Raw genomic sequence first — 27,364 nt, 5'->3', positions numbered from 1 at the left:
TTTCACTTATCCATTAAGTGGCAATTAGTGAAGTGTAGTAGAAAACTACTCTGGCAGAATCAATAACTGAAAACTTAAAACTACAGCATAAAGATTAAAAGGAATCTTACATTACAAGATTAAAGCATCAATGATAATTCTTGGATTCAATAACAATAAAGCAAATAGATGGAATATAAATTATCAAGGCGGAAATAATATACTTCATATAGCGAAATACATAAGGAATCTACACACACAGCGTTCCTAACAGCTCAAAATAATATCGTAGTTGCCAACCAGAATATGACAGTTCAAGTTATGTTTTCTTTGAGGAGGAAAAAGTTAAATTGGTGATTTATGCTTTATCTAAGTTATAACATCACAAATTTAGCATGTGGATTTTTATATATATACTCTCTTTTTACTCTTTTACTTGTTTCAGTCATTTGACTGCGGCCATGCTGGAGCACCGCCTTTTAGTCGAGCAAATCGACCCCAGGACTTATTCTTTGGAAGCCTAGTACTTATTCTATCGATCTCTTTTGCCGAACCGCTAATGTTACAGGGATGTAAACACACCAGCATCGGTTGTTAAGTGATGGTGGGGGGACAAACACAGACACAAATTTACACACACACACACATATATATATACGACAGGCTTCCTTCAGTTTCCATCTACCAAATCCATTCACAAGGCTTTGGTCGGCCCAAGGCTAAAGCAGAAGACATTTGCCCAAGGTGCCACGTGGTGGGACTGAACCCGGAACCATGTAGTTGGCACACACAAATATTGGGTTTGAAACAGATAACTACAATTTTTCTTTTTTTCTTTGTCAAATAAGTCAGGCATGGCTGTGTGGTTAAAAGTTCACTTCCCAACCATGTAATTTTGGGTTCAGTCCCAGTGTGGCACCTTACTGCACTCTAGCTCCAGGTTAACCAAAGCCTTGAGTGGAGGCACAATGGCCCAGTGGTTAGGGCAGCGGACTCGCAGTCATAAGATTGCAGTTTCGATTCCCAGACCAGGCATTGTGAGTGTTTATTGAGCAAAAACACCTATGCTCCACGAGGCCCCGGCAGGGGATTGTGGCGAACCCTGCTGTACTCTTTCACCACAACTTTCTCTCACTCTTACTTCCTGTTTCTGTTGTGCCTGTAATTCAAAGGGGCCAGCCTTGTCACACTGTGTCACACTGAATATCCCCCGAGAACTACGTTAAGAGTACACGTTGTCTGTGGAGTGCTCAGCCACTTGCACGTTAATTTCACGAGCAGGCTGTTCCGTTGATCGGATCAACTGGAACCCTCGACGTCGTAAGCGACGGAGTGCCAACAACAACAACAAACCAAAGCCTTGAGTGGATTTTATAGACAGAAGCTGAGAGGAACCCATCAAATGTGTGTGTGTGTGTGTAAACAAATGTTATCATACATTTGAAAACAAATGAGGGTCAAAGACAAGAAGGGCTTAAATCTGAAGATAATCTGCCTTGACAAATTTCATTTGACCCGTCAAAGCATAAAAAAGTGAACTTCAGAAACAAATATGAGGTTTGTCAAACTTCTCACATTGTAATGTGAATTTCCAGCATTGACAGTCTCTCCAAGCATTTCACTGAAAATACCCACATTTGAGAAATTCTCCCACATTTACAATACTCTAAGTTCTACTGTTCCAGAGCACCACTGACAGCACTTCATAATGTTTTATTTGGACTGTTTTTCAGCTTAGTCTGGAACATGTAAAAAATGTTTGCCCTTATTGGGTTTAGAAAGGTCTGTCTGTTATTGAATGATCAATCCTAATGTGTGTACTGAAGTTAAAACTTTACTGGACATGCGATAAAGTGGCAAAACACTGGATGATGAATCTCTGGCAGCAAACAAACAGATTAGCTTTCACAAAGCTTCCTCCCCCTCTGATTTACAATCTGTATCCTCTCTTATGCTCACCTTGTATTGTGAGAGCTTGCTTTGGCACCCTATCACTACCATCTTTTCTTCCCAGCTACTCCTGCACACCCTTATATAATGCAAGGTAGTCACATATCAGTAACAAGACACCTGTACTTGTCTTACCATACTTTAACCCGATCAATTTGAACATGAAACATGTTGTATATTTGGGTCTGATATAGCTATTTTAAATACTAAAAGGTTAAAGATTACAAAGAAATGCTCAAAACTAGATTCACGAGAAAATTATGGAAGCTTTTGTCATGACAGTTTGGCTGAGGTTACAAAATACAGCAATAGTTACCATTTGTGAGCATAAAAGCTTTAAGGGAAGCTTCAATTTATATGTACATACATTTCAATATAATTCTTTTCGACTTTAAATGCCAAAGTTTAATCTGCAATTTTTCCCAGTTCAGTACAACATCCAATGAAAATCAGTCTATTTTCAGTTTGCTAATGACTGAAATATTTCCAGACAATGCAGGTATGGGTGTGTGGTTAAGAAGTTGGCTTTCCAACCACATGGGTTTGGACTCAGTTCCTTTGTGCTGCACTTTGGGCAAGTGTTTTCAACAAGCCCTATGCCCATCAAAGCCTTTTTAGTGAAGAATTTGGTAGATGGAAACTGAAATAAGCTGATATATATGTGTGTGTGTGTGTGTGTGTGTGTGTGTGTGTGTGTGTGTGTGTAATGTGTTAGTCTCTCATTGTTTTGAAATTGTGTGATTATGGTAAATGAACATCTTTCATTTCCAATATGCAAAAACATGTCTGTCCAAGAGAAAATATTATCTTGCTTGGAAACAGGTAAGGATTAGCAATAGGGCATTAAGCTATAGAAAATCTGACCCATGCAGGCATGGAGAATTGGACGTGATAACGACGAGGATGATAATGAATGAAATTGCACTGAAATTCAGTTCCTTGAGAAAACTTGGGTATTACAGTCCTCACTTTTCAAAATAATATTTCTTGTTGCAGTAAACCTGGAAGATGGGGGGGGGGGGGCGTGTTATAAGTATAAGCTAGCCAAGAACATGCTTATGCACGCAAAAAAAGATAACCATGTAGTATAAAACTGGACAGAAACTAGGAGAACATTTAGCTTAATATATTATTGTATTTGAGCACTGGACATGTAAATGATGTAATGTAAGCAAATGAATACAATTATCCTAATCCTTTATGGTGTCCTATTACATAACAAATGGTGCAAGCCAACTTTTAAGAGAACCTCATTAAATTAACATTGTATTTATTGATGTATAATATGTATTTGAATACAAAGCAAAGAAATCTCAGCAAAATATCTCTTGTATGCAAGAGGTGTGTATACAATAGCCTGGTAATTGCAGTTTTCGTTATACATACATAAATATAATGGTACAACAAAATCTGCAATTGTTTTTGCACGAAACCTATAATGCATTTATTTTAAGGTTTAAAATCCGAATATATATATATATATATATATATATATATATATATATATATATAATACAAATAATATGTGAGTATATGCATATATACGTACATGTTTGTACATACCTACATCTACATGTAAATATAGATGCATATCTGGGTACAGGACGTTGCAAAAAACGTGGACAAAATGAAAAACAGAACATAAACAGAGTACAGAAAACACACAGGCCATATATATATATATATATATATATATATATATATATATATATATATATACATATATATATATATATATACACACACACACAAATATATGCTAATATACAAACCTACTCCAAACTAACAAAACAAAACAAAAAAACCCTCAAATCTATAAATGCTTATTTTTTTAGCACTCACTACACTATATTTCTACAAGGGTTTCTTCAAGTTTGTTGACAATTCTGATGTGTATGTGTGTTACATGGATGTAAGTGAACGAATCATGTTATCCTAGTACTTTAAACATGTATACAATGCATGGACAGTAGTGAAAATCTGTTCATAAACAATAAAAACGTGTACGTTTGTCTGTATCCAGCTGTCAGATTTTTTTTTAAACATACACGGTGGCTGTACAGAGGTGGAAAGTTATTCCTAAACTATAGAAATGTGTATGCGTACATCTACACTGATTTGTATGCGTGTGAGAGAGAGAGAGAGAGAGAGAGAGAGAGAGAGAAAGAGAGAGAGAGAGAGAGAGAGAGAGAGAGAAAGAGAGAGAGAGAGAGAGAGAGAGAGAGAGAGAGAGAGAGAAAGAGAGAGAGAGAGAGAGAGAGAGAGAAAGAGAGAGAGAGAGAGAGAGAGTGTTACGGAAAAAGTTAATTCAGAAATTAATTCCTTAAGAGAACAGGTAAAACGGTATATCTCACCAGCTGATTCTACTGTCGTGTGTTTGGTAGTTCAATCAAGAGTAAATGGAAAAAATTAATATCATGCACTGCCCCATGTGAATTTCTTTCTTGACTTGGTGGGCTTAATGCCAAAACAACATCAAGGAGGAGGAAGTAGGAAAGTAAAGAACACACCACATCCTGCTATCGTTCAAGAACAGTTTACATAGCAGCCAGTCCTTCACCACCCAGCTGTGAAGTCTTCTTTCTTAATGAATCTAAAAACAGTACCATTCAAAAGAAACTTAGCAACTATATTATAATAACAATCCTTTCTACTATAGGCACAAGGCCTGAATTTTTTCGGAGAGGGGGCTAATCGACCCCGAAAGGGTTGAAAGGCGAAGTAGACGTCGGTAGAATTTGTACTTAGAGCGTAAAACATTAAGAAATGTGCTAAGCATTTTTTTTTTTGCAGTAGGCTGTGACCCTTATTTTTATTACTATAACTTTAAAAATTGTGTGATTCCTATCACAAACACATACATGCGATTGTATTACTACTATAAATATAGAAATGATTTTAGTTCTAAGCAAGGATACATCACTTTTCTGAAACTATCGACAAAAATTGTTAATTTAATATGATTACAGAAACAGTCTATTTGTTACACAACTTCCATCACAAACTCACATTATATACGTATTTATAATTATAGCTTTCACATACGCACTCGTTACATGCATGCGCAAACCATTTTTTAAAAAAGACAATTCGAAACAGTGAGGCAGCTAAAAACACGTACATATTTCACACTATATGACACCAAACATGATATAAACACCGCCAGCTCATCTCCAAAGGGTAACAGGAATGTTAGTGTTGGCCAAAATGATTATTTTGAAGATCAGGGGAAAAGAGCTGGCACTCAAGTGCAGCCCTGGCTATCGGGCAGTGTTGGCAACCATAGCATGATGCCTTGTAATACTTAATTCTAACTGCTTACATTCTCAGTTCAAATCCCGATGGAGTCCTCTTTGCTTTTCATCTTATTAAGGGTAATAAAGTGGGCACGAGCGGTGTACAGGGATCTTTCTGATTTGGCGAATCAGAAAGATCCAATAAATATATATATATATATATATATATATACACACATTATCCGAAATGTATAGTATTATATATCCATCACGGCTGATCTTACCAATCGGTTTCGCACACATACACACACACATATATATATTCTAGAGAGGCCACTCGCTAGAGAAGCCTTAAGCCAACAGGTTTTGGTATTTGATGATACGCCATAAAACTAAACCCTTTATGGACGACGTGAAACCTAAGGTAATCCCACAAACCGGAATACACACACCACTCGTTTTCGGCGTCACCCTAACTGCTCAGTGTGCGTACTTTTTGCCTTCGCATATATATATATATATATATATATATATATATATATATATATATATATATATAGAGAGAGAGAGAGAGAGAGAGAGAGAGAGAGAGAGAAAGAGAGATGCTATCTTTGAAACGATTATTATTGTCGCAGCATCAGCGCCAAGCAGTGACTAGAAATAAATCAACTTTAGGTTAGTTAAAATGTTTGATATATTTTAACTTCTAAAGGCAAATTCATTGCAGTTACGGGGGAGAAAAAATTCTCTATTATGATAAACGGTGTTAAGAGAGGATTTTTTTTTTCCCCCACGGTAACTGCAGTGAATTTGCCTTTTGAAGTTAAAATATGTCACAAACATTGTCATACACCCAACATTGCCGCACTATAATGAGCAAAACTAGTAAAAGTAAGGTAAACTGGTTTCAATTTCAGATTAGAGCTTTTTTCTTCATATATAGTTGTAGCGCACCTGAGCACGTATGGCTGTACGGTTAAATGATTCGCTTTACAGCCACATGATTTGGGCGAATATCTTCTATAACACCGGGTTGAACAATGCCTCATGTGTGAATTTGGTGAACGGAAACTGTGGAAACCAGTATTGTGTCAGTGTGTTTCTTTGCTCTCCATCACCACTTGACACGTGATGGATTTTTCTTATGTCCACGCCACTTAACAATTGATCAAAACAGACTAAAAAAAAATACTGGTGTCGATTTGATCGACTAAACCATAGAAGGCGGTGCTCCAGCATGGTCACAGTCTGTTGACTGAAACCAGTAAAAGGAATATAAGGATCATGTTACCGTTTTTTTTTCAACTGGGGGAAAAAAAGAAGTTAACCGGGCTGTCGTACAGTAGAAGCTGTTTGAGAGAATGTTGGATATAAATAACAAAAGGGAACAAATGTCCCATGAGAAATTAAAAGAAGAGGAAAAAATTAGCTTCTAAATGCAATAAATATTCACTGAGAAGAGACCACCAAATTTGAAAGTAAGAATATACATCGGAAAAGTCAGCCAGTCAGTCATTTCAGCAAGGGAACTTCACCATCTCTTACACACACCAAACCTAGTCAAGCAAGACTGATTTAGCTTCCGTTTTTCTCACTCACTCTGCTCAGTGAATATACATTGTTGTAATAGTTGTTTGAACCCAGCTCGGCTTTATGATCAAAAGCATTCTAGCCGTAATCACTCCTTTTTTTCTGTAGGGAAGCCAGGACAACTACCGAACAAAGCCTTTTCTAACGAGACTGAGGGGGGGGGGGGGGTCGTTATTTCTAGGAAGTCGAGCGACCACGTTGAAACTCTCTCGTTATATACAAGGCATGGACAACCTTTTTCGAGAAGAGGGATCACTAGAAGAAAAAAAAGTAATTGAAGGTAATTATTCGTCAGTCGAGTCATTCAAGAAGTACCACGGGCCGCAGTTTGCCTAAGACTATTATATACACTTTTTATGACATCATGAACAGGCAACATACACGCATGTCGTATGTATGCATACAACATGGTGTCACACCCCTTCTTTAGATCTAGATCTTAACCCTTTAATGTCGGGTATATACAGCCCAATATTGCAAAAGTAATTTTTTTTTTTATCAAAGTTAGAAAAGTAATCTATTAATTTTTTTTATTGCATGTACAATAAGTCTGTGCCAACTGTCGTATTTAGCAGATTCACCAAATTAATTACATACATACAAGCTCAAGAAATATTAAACAGGTACACACGATATAAGCCATTCATGACATTATGCAGGTCGTACGCGCTAGATATGAAAATAAGTTATATATACTATACACAATGTATTCACAATACAGTTCATTAAGCAATGTGAATGCAGACATACATATATTCGCACACGACAGTTAGTGAAAACTAGACTATTATAAAACATGCAAACATATGGTTAGCCGAGACAGTTGACAACTCTATGTAATATATACTTCAGAACATCCCGAAGAAAACCATTTTTTATTTGTTTTAAATTTTGACAATCTTAATTGCAATTAAATGAAGGCTGGTTTTATATATATGGTAATTTGTTAGATTGGTCATATTAAACGTGTTTGGTAAAGCTAAAGTGCAGTGCTATACAAATTAAGAGAGAGAGACACACCAGGTGTCAACATACACGACCATAAAACTACTAGCATTAACCAACTATATGATATATTCTACCGTTTCCAAGCGTAGTACTGTCTTCAACATGGTTTTTTTTTTATTTGGTGGAGGTGGGGCATTTCCTCGCTCTACAGTACAGATGAAGAAAAGCGTGTGTGCATCTATATTCTTGAATTTACAATATATGTACGATACTGTGTGAGATAGAAGATCGATTCTAAGAACCATTGGACAATATATAATGTAACAGAACAAAGCAAAGAAACTGTTTCCCTTGGAGAATTATCCTGTTTTGGAAGATTATTATTTTTTCCCTAATTTATCAATAATAAATGCTGTCAACTATTTGCAATGAGATAGAAATTGAGCCTGGATAGATCATTAATATTATTCAGTAAATGTTTTTCATATATATTTAAAAAATCGAAAAAGAAAAAGCGACAGTAATGAATAGTCAGTGGCGGACTTTGATGCAAAAAGAATAATAAAAAGTTTTGCAGAATCTTAATTTTGGCTGTTTAAAACATAAAAAGAAATTTGAAGTTGTTCAAAATTCTTTTAAAAAGCATTTTTTAAATCAAAGCAGTGGGAAGGCGATTTTGTCGCTACATTTCGTGTCTGTCATTTTTACGTAAGTCACAAAAATTGTGTATATATATAAACTGTGTGTATGTATATATATATATATATATATATATATATATATTTTTATATATATATATATATATACACGACCTCTATGTGTACATAACATCTGTGTAATACACACACAAAGACGGTAATTTATCTGGGAAATGAAAGACACCACTCCAACTTACAAGCAATGCTATAAGTGGTCAACATGTCGAATTCCGGTAAAAAACGGAAGGAACCACATAAAAACATGCCGCATTCACCTTAATTTACAGTAACTACTAAATTTAAACAGTAAATTAACGTTCTATTGCATATTTTATAGAATGTAAAACATCACACCTTAGAATTTTCGGAGACATCAGGGGAGTCCGACGTGTTGTTGTACATAATAGTTCATTAGTCAATGTGGAAACCCTGTGATAATTAAGACTAATTACACTGGCTTCGTTACAGTTTTATAACATTTTATAAACAATAAAACACAGTACTTTATGATTTTCGTACACATTTGTGGAATTCAAAATGACGTTTCAATGTGGTCCCTTCCGTTTTGTACCGGAGGTCGTTGTTCATAGACATTCGACAACTGAGTATCCTCGCTTTTATACATATAAATTAAAATCAGTCTTGTAATATGATCTATCTATAATTATATTTAGTTGTTGGTCAGCTCCCAAAGAGCTGGGGTTTCATTAATATTAAAAAAAAAAAATTTGGGTGACTATTTTGGTGTTATTTTTTTTTACTTCTGAAATTTTTAGCTGTTTTAATTGATTTTGAAGGCAACGTTAATTAATTTGATACCTTACTCATTTTCGCCACGTTCAAATTTCGCTGTGGCTCGACTTCTTAACTTCAGTAAAAAAACAGCTGCCACTAATTGTTGGATGTATTAGTCTTCAAAATAAATCAAGTAACAAGCTAAAATTCTTAATTGAAAAACAAAGTAATTATAGAAATTCTAGAAAATTAACCAACAACGAATTAGACATAGATACATACATACATACATACATATATATATATATATATACATATATATATATACACATACAGGACCGTATAAAAAAAACAATTTGAATTTAGGATCGTAGAAGCGATAAAGCTCTTTATCCAAGGATACGTTGGTTCTCCAGCATCAAATAAATTTCTAATGTTAAAATATATCGATAAAAAGTCCCAGGACATATAACACAAATAGAGAAAACACGCACTGTCTCATGGAGAAGGAATTCGGTGTTTTGGGGTTATTTTTTATCCTGATTTAAAAAATATTTTTGTGTTTCATATAATAGAAATTATAATTCTAAAAGAATTTTAGAATTTTCTTTCCAAAAATTTCAATATGTTTTTACAATTCCACCCTCCTCCGAGTTTTTACACTTTTCCTTCCTGTGAATTGATTAATAATGGCTCTTTCAAAACTCCGGCAGCACGACATTCAGAATAAATTCCCTCCATGTAAGATTCCTATAATAAATATAGATAAATTACGAAGAAAACACACAACAAGAGACGTATAAGGAGAGACACACACGCACAGAAACATGTCACAGAGTTCTGGTAACTTTGTTTCTGCTTAAAAAAAAAATAGGACCTTTCTTTCATAGCCTGAGTCTCGTCGACGGTTCCCCCCCTTTTTTTTTTGTCCTGGCTTAAAAAACAACTTAAGACGACAGGTAGCAGACAGCATAACAAAGAACTCTTACTCATTGCAGCAATTTCCATCAAATATTTCACCGGTCTTTCATCTATTTGGTAGTTGATGGAGAGACAGAGAAAGAAAGTTTCCTTCCGACGACAATGACTGGAGTAGGCGACATTATGCGAGGGAAAGAGAGATGATGGCAACTACATTTTCCCTCCCTCTCTCTTTATATATATCTATCTCTTCATCACGGACTCTATAGCTATAAAGGTAGTTACTACAGTTTGGAGCCCCACCCCCAAAAAACACCCCCGTTTCTTCATAATTAAAAAAAATATATATATTTTTAAATGAAATTTTGCAGAGATATGTTTTCGTGAGCGAATATAACAATTATGTTGATAACATTTAAACATTTATTTAAAGAAATTCCTGACAATTCCCCACCATCACCACCACTCTCAACTTCGGGTTTTTCATAACTCGCTTTAAATTGCATATTTTTAAACGACATTTTGTACAAGTACGTTTTCGAGAGTAGAGATTACATAATGTTGAAGTTTTAAACATAGAAATTTGAAAAGAAAAAAGTGAAAACGCTAAAGTTATGGAAATTAGTGTTAAACTCGGAGCATCCGGAAAGAAGAACGATCCGAAACATTTAAAAAGAATTTTTTTCTATATTACTATCAACATAATTGTAATATATACTCTCAAAAAGATAACCGCAAAATTTCATTCAAAATATATGTACATTTCCCAGAAAATATGAGTAAACAAATTCGAGGTGGGGCACTAATCTGTAGTTATATATATATATGTGCGTGTGCGGACATAGTAGGTGGGAGAGTGGGAATAGTAGAGAAGCAAAGGCAGGAGTGGGAGGAGAAAGAGAGGTAGGAATATGAGAGTAATAGAGACAAATGACGTAGGGTGTGAGTTAGAAGTAGAAGCTGATAGAAGTGTGAAAGAGGTATAGGTAGAGGTAAGGGATTGTGTATGCTAATGATAAATAAAGAAGTGGGGAGGGGGGAAACAAAGCGGAAGCAAATTTGGCAGATATGTGTGTGGTGTGGTGTGGTGTGTTTGTGTGAGCATGCATATGTATGTGTGACACGCCGAGTTGAAAAACGTATACTAACCGAGATTATCCTTGTAATTACAAGACAGAAACTCCCGCTAGATGTGTTTACAATCAAGAAATAGAAAGTAAAGGAGATTCAATAATCGATAGCTTATCCCTTTGATATTATTGTTTTTTTAGAAAATAAGGTTACATAGTTATGAGAGGATCTCGTCTTTAATGCCAACTAGTGAAAACAACAGCTATGTTTCATCCTTATTAGACCTCATCAGCAATGCATAATCACCTCAGTTGGCTACAGTGAAGGGTGAGAGTATATATATAAAAAAAAAGAGGTGGGGAAAAAGTGTAATAATAACAGGTTGGAGTAAAATACCTTGGAAAACGATCTAAGTGATATATGCATATTACATACACATACGTGGAGGCGCAATGGCCCAGTGGTTAGGGCAGCGGACTCGCGGTCATAGGATCGCGGTTTCGATTCCCAGACCGGGCGTTGTGATTGTTTATTGAGCGAAAACACCTAAAGCTCCACGAGGCTCCGGCAGGGGATGGTGGCGAACCCTGCTGTACTCTTTCACCACAACTTTCTCTCACTCTTACTTCCTGTTTCCGTTGTGCCTGTAATTCAAAGGGTCAGCCTTGTCACAGTGTGTCACGCTGAATATCCTCGAGAACTACGTTAAGGGTACACGTGTCTGTGGAGTGCTCAGCCACTTGCACGTTAATTTCACGAGCAGGCTGTTCCGTTGATCGGATCAACTGGAACTCTTGACGTCGTAAGCGACGGAGTGCCACATACACATACGTACGTAACACTGTATCGATCAGACTATTGGATGATGTTATACACCACTAGTTACAATGCGCTTCCTCGCAATGTTGCAGCTTTCGAATAACGCGCGCGCGCACACACATACACACGTACAAAAAGAGAAAAAGTAGTACGAAAAGACTTCACAAACTGTTGCTGAGAGATTCATGCAACCGCTCATCGGATAGTCGTCTTTCCCCCTCACACCTCTCCTCTCTTGCTCCGACTCCGACTTCTCTTCACTCCTATCCACCTTCTCATCCCCCTTCATCGTCACCCCTCCCCACCCCTACACATTCCAACCCTTCCTTTCTTATCCTTCCCATTCCTTACACCCACTCCCACATACCCCACCTCTACTCTCAGCTTTCCCCACTCTCGCCTCCCAACACACCACAACACACACACCAGCACTGACCAATTCCCAGCCCCACATTCTCGCACCTACACATACACACACGCACACGTCAAGATCACACGCACATAAAACTCTTATACACATGCACGCGCACCTTCGTTTTGGGATCACCACGACTTTATTATCTCCCCTTCTCCCTAGCTCTCCTATGTGACCCTTCAGTCCGGCATTCGCCATGATAGATCGCTAGCCACAACACATTTTTTTCTCTCCTTGTTTCTTTCCGTGTTCCTTTCTGTGGAAGAGCGTAGGCTCGAAACGTTAAAGACTTTTTCCCTTCCCGAGCGTTATACTGTCTGATATACCGCCTGTCTTCGTCTTTTTTTTGTGTGTGAATTCTCCCTATATATATATATATATATATAAGAGAGAGAGAGAGAGACCCTCATGAAATGGAGTGAAGTTTTAATTGGTCGCTGTTTTTTTTTTACCTTTTTCGTTGGACCAATGAAAAAACAGTACTTCTTAGGCATGCTCTGGACTATATAGACAGAACTCATCTTTCTGTAGAAGCTGGTAGAACATGTCTTGTAAAAGACAAATTTCGCTTGAACGAAGCAGCGATAATCTCTATCTTGATTCCTCCAAGCAATCTTACCATTTATATATTTCTTTCTTTTATTTCAACATTTTCCGCTCACACTAGAGGTGTAACTCAAAAGACCTATATTTTAAGAACGTGTCCCTAACACTTCTTTCACAGCAAGATAAATTTAATCCTTCTTTCTTGTTAGTTTTGTGACTGAAAATTGTGGCTTTTCCCTTTACAAATTACAGTCTCATTGACATCTATACTTTTAGCAACTTGTGTAATCAAGCACGTGCTTCAACTTGTTGTTTGTGAGTTCGTACAACATCGTCGATGCACATTTTTTGGCAGGGTGAGAACAACTGTCCAACTTCCACTTGGACACAGCCTCATCATGCGGTATCAATAACCGACCTTAGAAATACTCCTACTCTTTTACTTGTTTCAGTCATTTGACTGTGGCCATGCTGGGGCACCGCCTTTAGTCCAGCAAATTGACCCCAGGACTTATTCTTTGGAAGCCTAGTACTTATTCTATCGGTCTCTTTTGCCGAACCGCTAAGTTACGGAGACGTAAACACACCACCATCGGTTGTCAAGCGATGTTGGTGGTGGTGGTGGTGGGGGGGGGGGGACAAACACAGACACAAACATACACACACACATATATATATATATATATATATATATATATATACATATATACGATGGGCTTCTTTCAGTTTCCGTCTACCAAATCCACTCCCAAGGCTTTGGTCGGCCCGAGGCTATAGTAGAAGACACTTGCCCAAGGTGCCACACAGTGGGAATGAACCCGGAACCATGTGGTTGGTAAGTAAGCTACTTACCACTCTTGCGCCTCTATGCTAGGAACTTTGTAATAAGTCAAGAAACAAAATGAAAATGTGAATTCCATACACCTTTTGCCTTATAGTTCCTTAATTGCAAATTCAACTTTCTTATCCCACCAAGTATTAAGAAATGATTATCTTCCTTGTAATACCTGCGACTACTATGGGAAGCACACGTGTTTCCACTGCTCTTCTCACTGATAAGCAATTGCACATACACTTCTCATCCCTATTTCTCGCCGTCCACCCACACACTGTGGTCATTTGCTCGACACAGCTACACATTATACGTTATTCACAACGCCCAAATATTTTTCATGCGTACTCACAGGTCGTTTATTTATTTAATTTTTTGTTGTCAACCTATTAAATCTAGGTCCTATTATGTCATTATCAATTACATCCTATCACACCCTACATATTTTATGTCAATATCACACCATTCTATCTTGTCATCATCATACATTTCCACTAACATACTCACACATTCATACACTTCGTTTACACACTTAATTCCTTCCTACCCTCCTTCACACACACACACACACATACATACATACATACCCACCCACACATCCATCTAGCTATGTATCGATTTATTGCTCTTTATATATGAGCGTGTGTCTATTGTCTCGAAGACAGAACACAAATTAACAATATGCCTATTAATTCATATGTGTATTTAGAATTCGGATAAAAATGGTACGGTAAAAATAGCATAGGTAAAAATGGTACAACTGAAAAGGTAAAACTGGCACAATACGCAAGATTTCTTCCAGAACTTTGGAACGTACATCAAGCTGTCCCAATGACTTCGCGACAAAATAAATACGAAAAGAGTTACTCTGGTTACCATTTATCTAAGTGGCCCTACTACAACCCCATCATGGAAGTCATAGCGAGTAATAAAGGAAAAGAGAAGATTTGCTTCCAAGGATACATGTGTAAAAAACAGATTGTAAGATCAACTACTGTCAGATGGAGAATGGAGATGTGTTAAGAGAACATCTTTTTGTAAAGGCACCATGACCACCAGCCTTGATATGACTGATCCTGTAACAGCTAATGACCACAACCATGCTCCTGATTCTGCAGCTATTTCAGCCACAAAATGCATCATCAACATGAAGAGAAAAGCAGCAGAAACGGAAGATAAACCTAGTCAGATTTACAGCAATAACATGGATGACTTATCAGTTGAAGGAAAGGCGCTACTTCCAAGTGAGAACATCATAAAGAGAACTTTGCGTAACCAAAGATCAAGACTCTATCCACAAGTACCAGAAAGACTCGAGGATCTGAAACTTACTGGAGAATGGACAACTGCTGCAGCTCCCGAGCCTAAACCATTTTTGTTTTGCGATAATGGACCAGACACTGGCAACCGCATCATTGCTTTTGGTTCTGATGAATCACTGCGGTTACTTGCTTCTGCCGATATATAGCTGATGGATGGCAACAATGCAATGGCTCCACTGGGATTTCTACAGCTTTATGTAATACGTCCCAGTTGGTAATACTGCAGTTTTTACTGTTTTTGCTTGACTGCAAACTAATACACAAGATACACATGAAACACTGCTGCAAGCAGTTATGGGTCGTCGCCATGAGCTTGAGCTCTACCCAGGTCCAACGACCATAATTGTTGACTTAGAGTAAGCAGTCATCCAAGCTATCAACAATGTTTATGGACCGGAAACACACTCACAAGTTAGTTTCTACTACCTGACTCAGGGCACCTGGAGAGAAATACAGGACCTTGGCCTCACCAACCACTACAAAGAGAGTGGGGACTTTCGTCAATTCTGTGGACAGATCGACTCATTGACATTTATACCAGTTGAAGATGTTCCAGCGGGAAATCAGTTACTCAAGGCTAGATGTCCTGATGAAGCAGCTCTCCTACAAGAATACTTCGATCAAACCTATGTTTCTGGTACATAAGTTCAGAGAAGACGGAACTCCCAGCCAGACATTCCAGCAGTAAACCTTCGGCGCATTTCAGCAAGGTTTCCTCCAAAACTTTGGAGGAAACCTTGCTACCATGAACGACTGTCCGAGAACCAACAACCTATGTGAAGGCCAGAACAACAAATTTTATCATCTTGATGGCTACCAGCACGGATCTATCTGGAAACTTATAAGAACGATTCAGAAGGAAGTGGCTGTTGTGAGTGCAGTGATGGCAAGGGATTCGGTGAACGACCCAGGAAAAAAAGCAAAGAAAGTATATGCTGATCTCCAACAAAGACTAAAAAAATTATGCAAAGGCTACACAGATGGAAGGAAATACCTTGATCAAGTATTAAGTGGACTTGGTCACAACATAAGATTCTAGTTATTAAATTCTGTTTTTAAAGGTTAATATGAAACGGTGTTCTCATGTCTAAACATATTTCATTTTATGGAGGTTATACAGGTATATGATATACTAAGAAAATAGATTATATTCAAAACCAGTTTTTATATTAGACAAACTTTATTCTACTTTATTTGCCAATAGTGTATATTTCAATAGGCTTATTGTGTTATTTTTACATATTTCTTTTACCCGTGCAATTTTTATTGTCCACCGTGTATTTTTGAGCATGTGAACATGCGACCTTCAACACAGTATTTTTAACATCGACCCAGTTCATTCAACTGCCAATGACTGTCACTGGCAATTAGGAGTACACCCCGTGATGGACTGAAATCCCGTTCAAGGGGTTAAGGTAACCCTACAACTCTCACTCACTTAAATGACTCGAAAAATAGGATAAGCAATGATTTTAATGAGAGTGTAGGTTCAAGACTTGCAGAATGGGATACATATTCCTACATGAGACAGAGCTAATAGGGTAGGAATAATTCATGTAGAGCAGGGTTTACACTCTCATCCCATTACCTTCTATAAAATGGGTCGGGGACTGACTTCCAGATGTTGCAGTGTCTGGGTGTGTCCCTCTATTTGAGTAGTGCCAGACAGACTGTTGGAAACTATAGTTTCTACGAGATGCATCACTAAGTGATGAGGACGCACGAATTTTTTGGAGTTGCCATGGTTACTAGAGAGATAGGGATGCACGCGAGATTGGGGTGAGATTGAGCAGGTGCATTGGAGGGGTTGAAATTGGGGAATAGGTAGGTTAGAGCGAAGTGAGCTAAAATTAGGGATTTGGTAGATTAGATCAGCGTGGGGGCGAAATTAGGGAATTGGTCGGTGAGGGCAGGGTAGGATGACAGGTGATGGCTTTGGGTGGGGTAGAAAGAAGAAAGAGAAGAGGTGTGTTACAGAGAGAGAGAGAGAGAGAGAGAGAAAGAGAGACTAGTGTGTGGTTAAAAAAAGTGAAATGAGATGTAGAGAACAGAGGTGAGAGAAGATGGTAGAAGAGATTAAAGGTAAGGTAAGCGACTGCATGTGGCGAGAGGAAGACGGGTCAGAAAGGAATAGAAAAGGTTGATGGTATTCGTGACATATATAGAGAGAAAGGAGATATATTCGATCGAATTAACACTAGTTGAGGTTGTTTAGCTCCAGGTCAGTCCTCGAAAGACACATCTCTGATTAAAAATATTCCAAATGTGACCAAATCCTTTTGTATTCAAACATAGAGGCGCAGGCATGGCTGTGTGGTTAAAAAGATTCTGGGTTTAGTCTCACTGCATGGCATCTTGGGTAAGTGTCGTGTCTTTTACTATAGCTCCGGGCCAACCAAAGCCTTGTGAGTAGATTTGGTCGGCAGAAACTGAAAGAAGCCCGTCGTCTGTATGTGTATTTTTGTGTTTGTCCCATACCGCTGCTTGACAACCGTTGTTGGTTTGTTTACGACCCCGTAGCTAGGTGGTCCAGCAGAATGAGAACTGAAAACTAAACAGTCTACTAATGTAAACAGTGAGGAAATGGAAGGGGAGGGGGTGAAAAGAAAAAGGAAACCGGTAAATAATCGAAATAGAGGCATGCACACTCACTCAATTATATATCGCACTTAGAGAAACTAGTGGTCCCCTCTAAACGTTTTTGGGATACCCCAAAACATTCATAGCGCTATTCGCGGCAGAGATAATGAGACAATCAGGCAACCCGCATATCATCTGATGCTGCAGTGAAGAGAAACCCTAACGAAGTTAAATTTCTTCGTCAATGGTTCATCGTCCCGCCAATGCATTTATGTTTACTTGTGCAAATTATATTTGTTTTTATAATAAACTCCCAGAGAATTTTTATTTATTTTAACGATCCTCGTAAAAGTTTATACTAGAGGGATTCGAACTCAAACCGTAGAGAGACGAAACTAAATACCAAAAGGATAGATAGATAGATAGATAGATAGATAGATAGATAGATAGATAGATAGATAGGAGGAAAGCTAGAAAGAAAGAAACAAAGGATAAAAGATTGATAGAAAGAAAGATAGACAGAAGGAAAGAAAGCTAAAAAGAAGGATAGATAGATAGACAGAAAGATAGAAATAAAGATTGATAGAAAGAATGAAAGAAGAAAAGAAATTTCGTTCTGCATACTCGACATTCCAGAATTATCTCATCGTCCAAATTTTTCAAATTTCTATCTTTTTTTTTTACCTTTCCTGCAGACAATGAACTATAGATGTTGAAATTGAATATCAAATCCGTAAATATCACCCGCCCGAGAGGAATTGCAAGTGAAAAAAAATAGGTGTTATCTCTCTTCTAATTATATCATAAAAAAAAAAATGTTAGTCCTTCCGCAAAGGAGCTTAGCTAAAATGATTTCGATTCTTAGTTGAAGTTATTTATTTCATTTATGACTTTATCCAACGTTGAAAACAGAAGGGAACAGCACAGGCCCTCTTCTCTACCTGTTAACAAGAAAAACATAATGACGCTCTAAATTAACAGGTCCTAGGTATATGGAGAATAATAATTTATTTTGTTTATAACTGCAGCGGATACTAAAATAAATAAATAAAGGAACTGTACAAATCTTTTTTTCTATTTCTCAGGGTACAAGAAAAACAAAATGATACTTTAAACTGATATGAGATCCTAGGTTTGTAGAAATGACTCGAGATAGCAAATGTAAAATTGGGGAGAAGTATAGTTAACTATATCGAAAGTAGTATTTGATTGATATTCTTATTTGGTTGGCGAAGATAAAGGATACGCACACCAGCCGTTTTCGGGGTTAGGGTTACGCCGAAAACGAGTGGTGTACGTATTTTTTTAATTCCGCCACTTATTCCATCGACTAAACAGTATAGAAATTAAAACCGACCTAGACTGTATTTATAATGTCATTAAATCCAACATTGACCATCAATGCAGAAAGAGAAGCTTGGCGATATTTCATACTGGTATCGAAAGATCGCCAGAAGCTTTCATCTCAAGCAAGAATGGAAACCGGGTCGCTCAATTTACGCTAAGTTTTTATTTTCCTATAAAAAATTACCTGCTGACAGCTAGTACTTTCACATTATTTAGCATTAAAAAAAAAACAACGTTGCTAAGTAACAACTACACAAAGAAAAGTGATATGAAAGTTATCTCCCTTAAACGCTTTAAAAAAATTCATGTATTGATAATAGCTGATGGAGCTGCTTCAGAACGTTATGTCAAGTGGCCCACTTCAGTTATTTTCGTTGTGTGTTTGTTTATTTATTTGTTTTTCAATTTTAATGTAAATGATATTAGTCGTTTTAAGCATCATTTTAGATAGACTGAAAATTGCCATAAGCCCACTGAAAGGTTTCAATCACAGTAGCTATCGTAGTATGTTGAGTGGCTTGACAATCGATTACATAACACAGTGATTGTCATTTATCATTCTCAAATTAGGCACTTGAATCGGTTTTACATAGAAGAATTTAATAGTTTATAGACACACATATGTTCGCGCGCGTGTGTTTGTGTGGATACTCACAAACGCACATATACGTGCTTATGTGTGTGCATAAATATGTATATGTTGGCAAGAATAGAGAGCTATTCTTGGTGGGGGTGGGGGCGTTTTTTGAGGGTGATGGAAGGGATATTGAAGGGTCAGTGGGCTGTAGTGCACCTGAGCAGTGTACACAATAATTTCATTGTCATCATCATTACTGTTTCATCCTTTCTGGGTCTATAAATTAAATACCAGTCAAATACTGAGGTTGATGTAATCGACTATCCCCTTCCCTAAATTTCAGCCCTTGTGCCTACAGTAGAAAAGATTATTATTATTATTATTATCATCATCATCATCATCATTATTTGAATATAGAATCCATCCAGCCAGCCAGCCAGCCACATACTCCTTTATATATCTAGTAACCTTCCTATGTATTGATCCATTGTTCTTTATAACGGGGATGTGTGTGCGTGTGTTCTGTCTCAAAGGCAGAACAGATTAATAATATGTCTGTTGATGCATGTGTGTGTTAGTTGATGAGTGTGTGACTGTGTGTGAGAGCATGTGAGTGTGCGTATGTTGATGCCATTTAGAGAATTGTGCCCATTTCATGAATAGTTGAAGATTACTATTATGACTTAATAAGAAGCAAAATTCTTGTTTTTAGAATTCCTAGGCCCAGGAAATATATTAGAGTTATTTTAGGCAAAAGTATGAGAGTTTCAGAGTACGTAAGTCAAAATATTTTTCGCCACAAAGCATTTGCAGCGGAAGTGGTTTATACTGTCATTATGTGTGAGACATTTTCATTGTGAGTCGTTTAGGCTTAAACACCAGGATATCGGCTCCACCGGGCCTTTTCGTTCTAGCAGGTTACATGACTTTGTGATTAACTGAACGTGTTGTTTGTATTAATCGTTTTCAGCCATCCAGTCGTGTTGGCACAACAGTTCGTTCTTCCTTCCGCGGGAAATTAATCACCAGCCCTGGGAGCCTCCTAATCTCGGCTGCGCTTCGTCTTTGGCACACACCACTGACTACACGCAATCGTCTCTGACAACGATGTATCTGACACCTGCCAGTCTCCGCTTTCATCTCCACCTGACGCCTGCTTACATCGTTGATGTACGAATACCACACGACCAACTGACCAACGGCTGCTTCTACACACCACCAAACCGTACTGTTGTACATCAACTTTGTCTACAAGATCAACAGTCCAGCCTGACTACGAAGTCTCTCACACATCTTTGTTGTAACTTGTTATATTAATTTATTTCATGTATGGCAATCATTGTATTTCATAACGGAGAACAAATCGTCGCTTGCCAGTTCATTTTCATCTCACGTCGTATATCATTTTCACATTTCCTTATTTACCAGCGTCGCCTTCCTGGCACTTGTGCCGGTGGCACGTGAAAAGACATTCGAGCAAGATCGTTGCCAGTGCCGCTGGACTGGCTCCTGTGCAGGTGGCACGTAAAATACACCATTTTGAGCGTGGCCGTTGCCAGTACCGCCTGACTGGCCCTCATGCCGGTGGCACGTAAAAGCACCCACTACACTCTCGGAGTGGTTGGCGTTAGGAAGGGTATCCAGCTGTAGAAACTCTGCCAAATCAGATTGGAGCCTGGTGTAGCCATCTGGTTCACTAGTCCTCAGTCAAATCGTCCAACCCATGCTAGCATGGAAGGCGGACGTTAAACGATGATGATGATGTAATACACTGTTTCCACTAAAATCATGGAACATCCACCATGATCCATTTTCAATACTTATTATTCCTGGGAGAGTTGGGGATGGAGAGTCCTCAAACACTTCCTCTATAAGTTCCTATCAGAAGCAACCATCTTTACACTTTACTGCTCAATTCCCAAGTGTGACCAACTGAGACTATGAATATCATCCAGTCATCTCGTTCTTGGCCTACCCTTACATTTGCTAATCAGCTCAGCTTGATGAATCCATCTAGCAATTCTTTCTTGTGACCTTCTAATTACACACACACACACACACACAAAAGACCGATTCTTTGTATTATAAAGAATTCTCTGTGACCAGTTATTTTCACCCTTTTGATGCCTGGTTTTATGATACAAATTGCCTCTAAAAAGTGATCTAAAAACTTTCCATCAAAACTTCTTGTTAATTTATGTTTCAAATACCGGCTTAATAAAGATAAGAAGTTCTTCATTATTTCTAAAATTAATTAAAATAAAATCTGTGAATTTCTTAATATTCTAATCCCCAAATATCCTGATCACAATGGTAGAAATAAAACTGGTGATAGAATCGAAACTATTGGCCTTTTCTCAGTTAGAAATCACCCTACAAGTTTCACTATACAGGCACTCTGTCGCTTATGACATCGAGGGTTCCAGTTGATCCGATCAACGGAACAGCCTGCTTGTGAAATTAACGTGCAAGTGGCTGAGCACTCCACAGACACGTGTACATTTAACGTAGTTCTCGGGGATATTCAGCGTGACACAATGTAACAAGGCTGACCCTTTGAATTACAGGCACAACAGAAACAGGAAGTAAGAGTGAGAGAAAGTTGTGGTGAAAGAGTACAGCAGGGTTCGCCACCATACCCTGCCGGAGCCTCGTGGAGCTTTAGGTGTTTTCGCTCAATAAACACTCACAACGCCCGATCTGGGAATCGAACCCGTGATCCTATGACCGCGAGTCCGCTGCCCTAACCATTGGGCCATTGCGCCTCCACACTTCAGCTATTAACCAGATATCAATTCAACTCTGATCCATCCACTAAACAGATACACATCCAATCAGCATGACTCTCTGAGATTCAATGAAAATAAAAGAATAAAACAAAATGGTAACAATGATAGTAAAGTTTTAAAAAGACAAAACAAAAAAAACTGATGTTTTTCATTTCTATTTTTACTCTATTTGATTATCTTACTGATGAATTAATTGATTAACTGACTGAGAGCAACATCTTTTGATTTTTCTGCTTTCTCCTTCCATAAATATATCCCTCTTTGAATACAGCTTTCTGTTTATTGGAGTGAGCAGAATGACAAGTTGATATGATTTACTTACTCCTGACTAACCTTTCATTAACACTTGACTTCTCACCCAATGATGTCTTTTTCACATAACTACCATACCACTATTTATCTGTCTATCTTTCTGTGTTTGTATGTCTCTCTATCAGTTTGTCTGTCTCTTTATCTTTCTCTCTTTGTCTATCTATCCCTCTATCTGTCTGTTTGTCTTTCTGTCTCTCTATCTGTTTTTCTTTCTAATTGTGTGTGTGTTTGAATGTCTGTCTGTTGGTTGGTCTTTCTTTTCATTTCTACATCGCTTTATCCAACCATCCAGCTAACCCTCTGGTCAGCCATCGATCTGGCCATATATTCACCAGTCCACACCCCTCTCAAGCTGTTTTACATATCAGTTTATTTGTCTATCTATATTTATCTGTCTGTCTAATCCATCTATTTTACAAATTCATCAAGAGTGGGAGAGGCACAGAGAGAAAGAAAATGAAAGAGAGAGTTTGTCTATAACTTACTTTCACCTGATTAGCTATGGCTAAACAGGTCAGCAAACATATATTTTAATAACTGCTATAAACTGAGAAAGAAAGAAAAAGAATTATAGGCGAACAATAAAGAAAAAGAGAGAAAAGAGTGCACAGAAGTAACCAAATAAAGAGAGACAAGTAGAAGAGAGAAAGATGAAGAGAGGAAGAAAATGAGAGAGGAGGAGAAGGTGGTGGTATTGTTGATAGTGATAATAGTTATTGATGTTGGTGAAAGTAATGGTTGGGGTGATAGATACTGAAGTGATAAGGGAGAGAGGAAGAGAAAGACAGAGATAAAAAATGCAGAGGGAAAAGTTAAGTGAAAAGGAAAAAGACAGATTTCTTTATTTCGTGTGCAAGATTCTTGATGTGGATACGTGTGTTGAAAGAAATACAATTAAACCTTGGGAGAGGCATTATGCTGGTAATAAACACACGCACTGGTTCAGTCCTTTATTAATTTATATAGTTTTTTGTTAAATTATTTCATTGCACTCTTGCAATCTCTTCAGCCAAAATTTGAGACCAATATTTGATTAACCCAACTCATTTCTAATGGCTTTGTACTGAAGCGATGACATCGGAATTTATTCAAAATAAATGGAAGTGGAGAGACAAGTTACTGAAGAGATTGCAAGAGTGCAATGAAATAATTTAACAAAAAACTATATAAATTAATAAAGGACTGAACCAGTGTGTGTTTATTACCGACATAATGCCTCTCCCAAGGTTTAATTAGATTTCTTTAGTTAGACTGAAAGAGAAAGAGAAACAAATACATAGACACACAAGCAGAGATACCTTAAATCTGTAAGAAAATATAATAATAATATGTGTTTGTGTTTATGTGAGTATATGTGTGAATATGTCTGTGCATTTACAACCATAATTCCATTTATATGCACACACACATAACGTATGTGTGTGTGTGTGCGTGTAAATTTAATTATGGTTCTAAATACACGAATATACTCACATGCATACACATACACGTAGTTAAAACTGAGAAGAGATATGTGACAGATTAAAGAACTTTTTTAATTCTTATAACCCAATTAACCCTATCTTGTTTGTGCCCTTTTCTTTTCCCCACCATCTCTTTATTTTGTCTCTAATTTCTTTAGCCTTTCCAGGCCTTCCTCTGTGACACACCAACAGTTTATGACATTGCTGTGTAGTAGCATTGTTGTTTTCCTAATCAGTTGTGATACATCATAATTTGGTTGGCACTCTGTTGGTTACAACGACGAGGGTTCCAGTTGATCCGATCAATGGAATAGCCTGCTCGTGAAATTAACGTGCAAGTGGCTGAACACTCCACAGACACGTGTACCTTTAACGTAGTTCTCGGGGAGATTCAGCATGATACAGAGTGTGACAAGGCCGGCCCTTTGAAATACAGGTACAACAGAAACAGGAAGTAAGAGTGAGAGAAAGTTGTGGTGAAAGAGTACAGCAGGGTTCTCCACCATTCCCTGCCAGAACCTTGTGGAACTTTAGGTGTTTTCGCTCAATAAACACTCACAACGCCTGGTCTGGGAATTGAAACTGCGATCCTATGACCGCAACTCCGCTGCCCTAATCACTGGGCCATTGCGCCTCCACACATCACAATTTAAAATCCATAGATATGGGCATGGCTGTGTGGTTAGAAATTTCACTTTCCAGCCACATGGGAAGTATTTTACAAGGCTTTCTAAATGGATTTGGTAAACAGAAACTGAAAGAAGTTCATTGTTTATATTTATATAATCACACACATGTGTCAGTGTTTGTGTCTCCTTGTCTTGATATCACACGTAGGTTGTAACCAAGCATCACCATCATACTAACAGTGTCCTTCATTTCCAGTCTTCAGTAAAAACATGCTTCAGGTCTTATATGTGAAGTTGGTTTGCCTGTAAGCTTTAACACACTAAAATATTTTTTCCTGAATGTATACTGACGGAATATATATATATCATCATCATCATCATCATTGATTAATGCCTGTTTTCCATGCTGGCAGAGATTAGATGGTTTGACAGCATTTGGTGAGCCACAGGGCTGTGTAGTGCTTCAATTTCAGCTTTGGCACAGTTTCTACAGCTAGATACATTTCCTAACACCTACCACTTTACAATGTGTATTGGGTGCTGTTTACATGTCACCTCCACTAGTAACTTGCAAGTGACAGTTACTTGTCTGAGAGTATCAAAAAAAAAAAAAAAAAGAAAAAAAAAAGACAGCCACTACACATTGTAAAGTAGTTAGTGTTAGGAAGGGCATCATATATATATATATATATATATGTATCTTATCTTTTACTTGTTTCACTCACTGGACTACAGTTATGCTGGGGCCAGCCTTGAAGTATTTAGTCAAACAAATGAACTGCAGTACTTATGTTTTTAAACTTGGAGGCTTATTATTTTGGTCTATTTTCACCAAACTGCTGAATGATAGGGATGTAAACAAACCAACTCAGTTATCAAGCAGTGGTGAGGGAAAAAAACACACACACATGTATATAAACATGACAGGCTGACAAGGCTTTGGTTGGTCTGGGGCTATAGAAGACACTTGTCCAAAGTGCTATGCAGTGAGACTGAACCCGAAACCATGTGGTTAGGAAGCAAACTTCTTAAATATATGTGTGTGTGTATATATAATTGTGGGTGTGTGTATATATAATTGTGGGTGTGTATAAGCTCATATGTCTCCTTGTCTTCATGTGTGTTTGCTGTTTTAAACAAAGGCTTTGCTATTCATACAGGTTCATACAGGTGGTATAATTTGTTTTCAATTTTCTGCATAATTATAACTGCATCTAAATAGACTGGGTCATTACTATCTTGTTTGAAACAGATGAATGAATTTGGTGTCAGGAAGGGCATTTAGCTGAATAAAGGCTCTATCCCAATCTAGTCTTATCTGACATCATTTAGGCATGGAAAAGTGGCTGTTGAAATGACAAGAATGATGCTGCTGCTGATGATGAAGAAGATAATGAATGATTCTAAATATACGACAGAATACCTGCAGTGGAAGCCCACTCAGTCATGTTACAACTCTTATGTACTTAGAAAACCACACAAAATGGTTGCTGACATTGTAATTGTTGTTGTTGGTTTCAAAATATGTACAAACAGCTTGTGGGTGTATTGAGCTAGTGTATACGTGTGTGTGTGTGTGTGTGTGTGTGTGTGTGTGCATGCGTGTGTGTTTGCAGATATGGGTGTTGATGAGTGCAAGCTGATAACTGATGAATTAGAGCAGGGTAGGAAAGATAACACAGAACAAAGAAAAAGAATGATGCTAACGACTGTTGCTACTGGATGCAACTAGATATATCATTGTCAATATGTTTATAACCCATATTCAAAATACACAGAGGAAAAAAAAAGATATTGGTGTTGCATATGTATTGAAACAATACTGTTACGAACATTATAACTCATTGAAAATGTTGCACTGAACATTACAATACAACGGTACAGTATGGGTAATGCAATATGGTGTACTGCAATATGGTTTCAAATTTTGGCACAGAGCCAGCAGTTTTTGAAGGAAAGGGTAAATTGATTACAATGATCCTCAATACTTAACTGACAATTATTTTTTTGGCCCCTGAAAGATTGAAGGCAAATTTGACCTCAGTGGAATTTGAACTCAGAATGTAAAGACAGATGAAATACTGTTAAGCATTTTGTGTGGCGTACTAACATTTTTATCAGCTTGCTACCTTACTGAACACTGGAATACACTGGTATTACATGGGTAATGAAGTATTGTATTTTAGACATTATAATACAGTGGGATAATAGAGATAATGAAACAAGTTGTAATCATCATAATCATAATCATTATGTGCACTTTTCCATGCTTGTATGGGTTGGACAGAATTTGTTGAGGCAAATTTTCTATGGCCGGAGGCCTTTCCTGTTGCCAATCCTCACCTGTTTCCAAGTAAGGCAATATTCTCCATGACTAGACATGTTTTCACAGGAGATTGGAAATGAAGGACACTGCTTGCATAACAGTGACACTCATTTACAACAATCATGTGGTATCAAGGCAACACATTCTTATATATCAGTCTTCTTTCAGTTTCCATCTACCAAATCCGTTCACAAAGCTTTGGTTAGAATGAGGTTAGATTGAAGCCATAGAAGAAGACAATTGCCCAAGGTGCCATGCAATAGGACTGAAACTGGAGCC

General features: G+C 37.6%; 1 protein-coding gene and 1 pseudogene across 1 annotated transcript in view; one reads left to right on the top strand and one right to left on the bottom strand.

Moving 5' to 3' along the window:
* Positions 1-27,364, bottom strand: part of LOC106871063 (protein FAM107B) — a 200,526-nt gene that overhangs the window by 85,663 nt on the left and 87,499 nt on the right. The window lies entirely within an intron of this gene.
* Positions 14,757-16,139, top strand: LOC149135437 (uncharacterized; annotated as a pseudogene).

The sequence above is a fragment of the Octopus bimaculoides genome, chromosome 5 (genome assembly GCF_046866305.1).
Source record: "Octopus bimaculoides isolate indiv1 chromosome 5, ASM4686630v1, whole genome shotgun sequence".
Classification (NCBI taxonomy): Eukaryota; Metazoa; Mollusca; class Cephalopoda; order Octopoda; family Octopodidae; genus Octopus; species Octopus bimaculoides.
The sequence above is the reverse complement of the archived record's forward strand: the minus strand, read 5'-3'. Positions and strand labels throughout refer to the sequence as shown.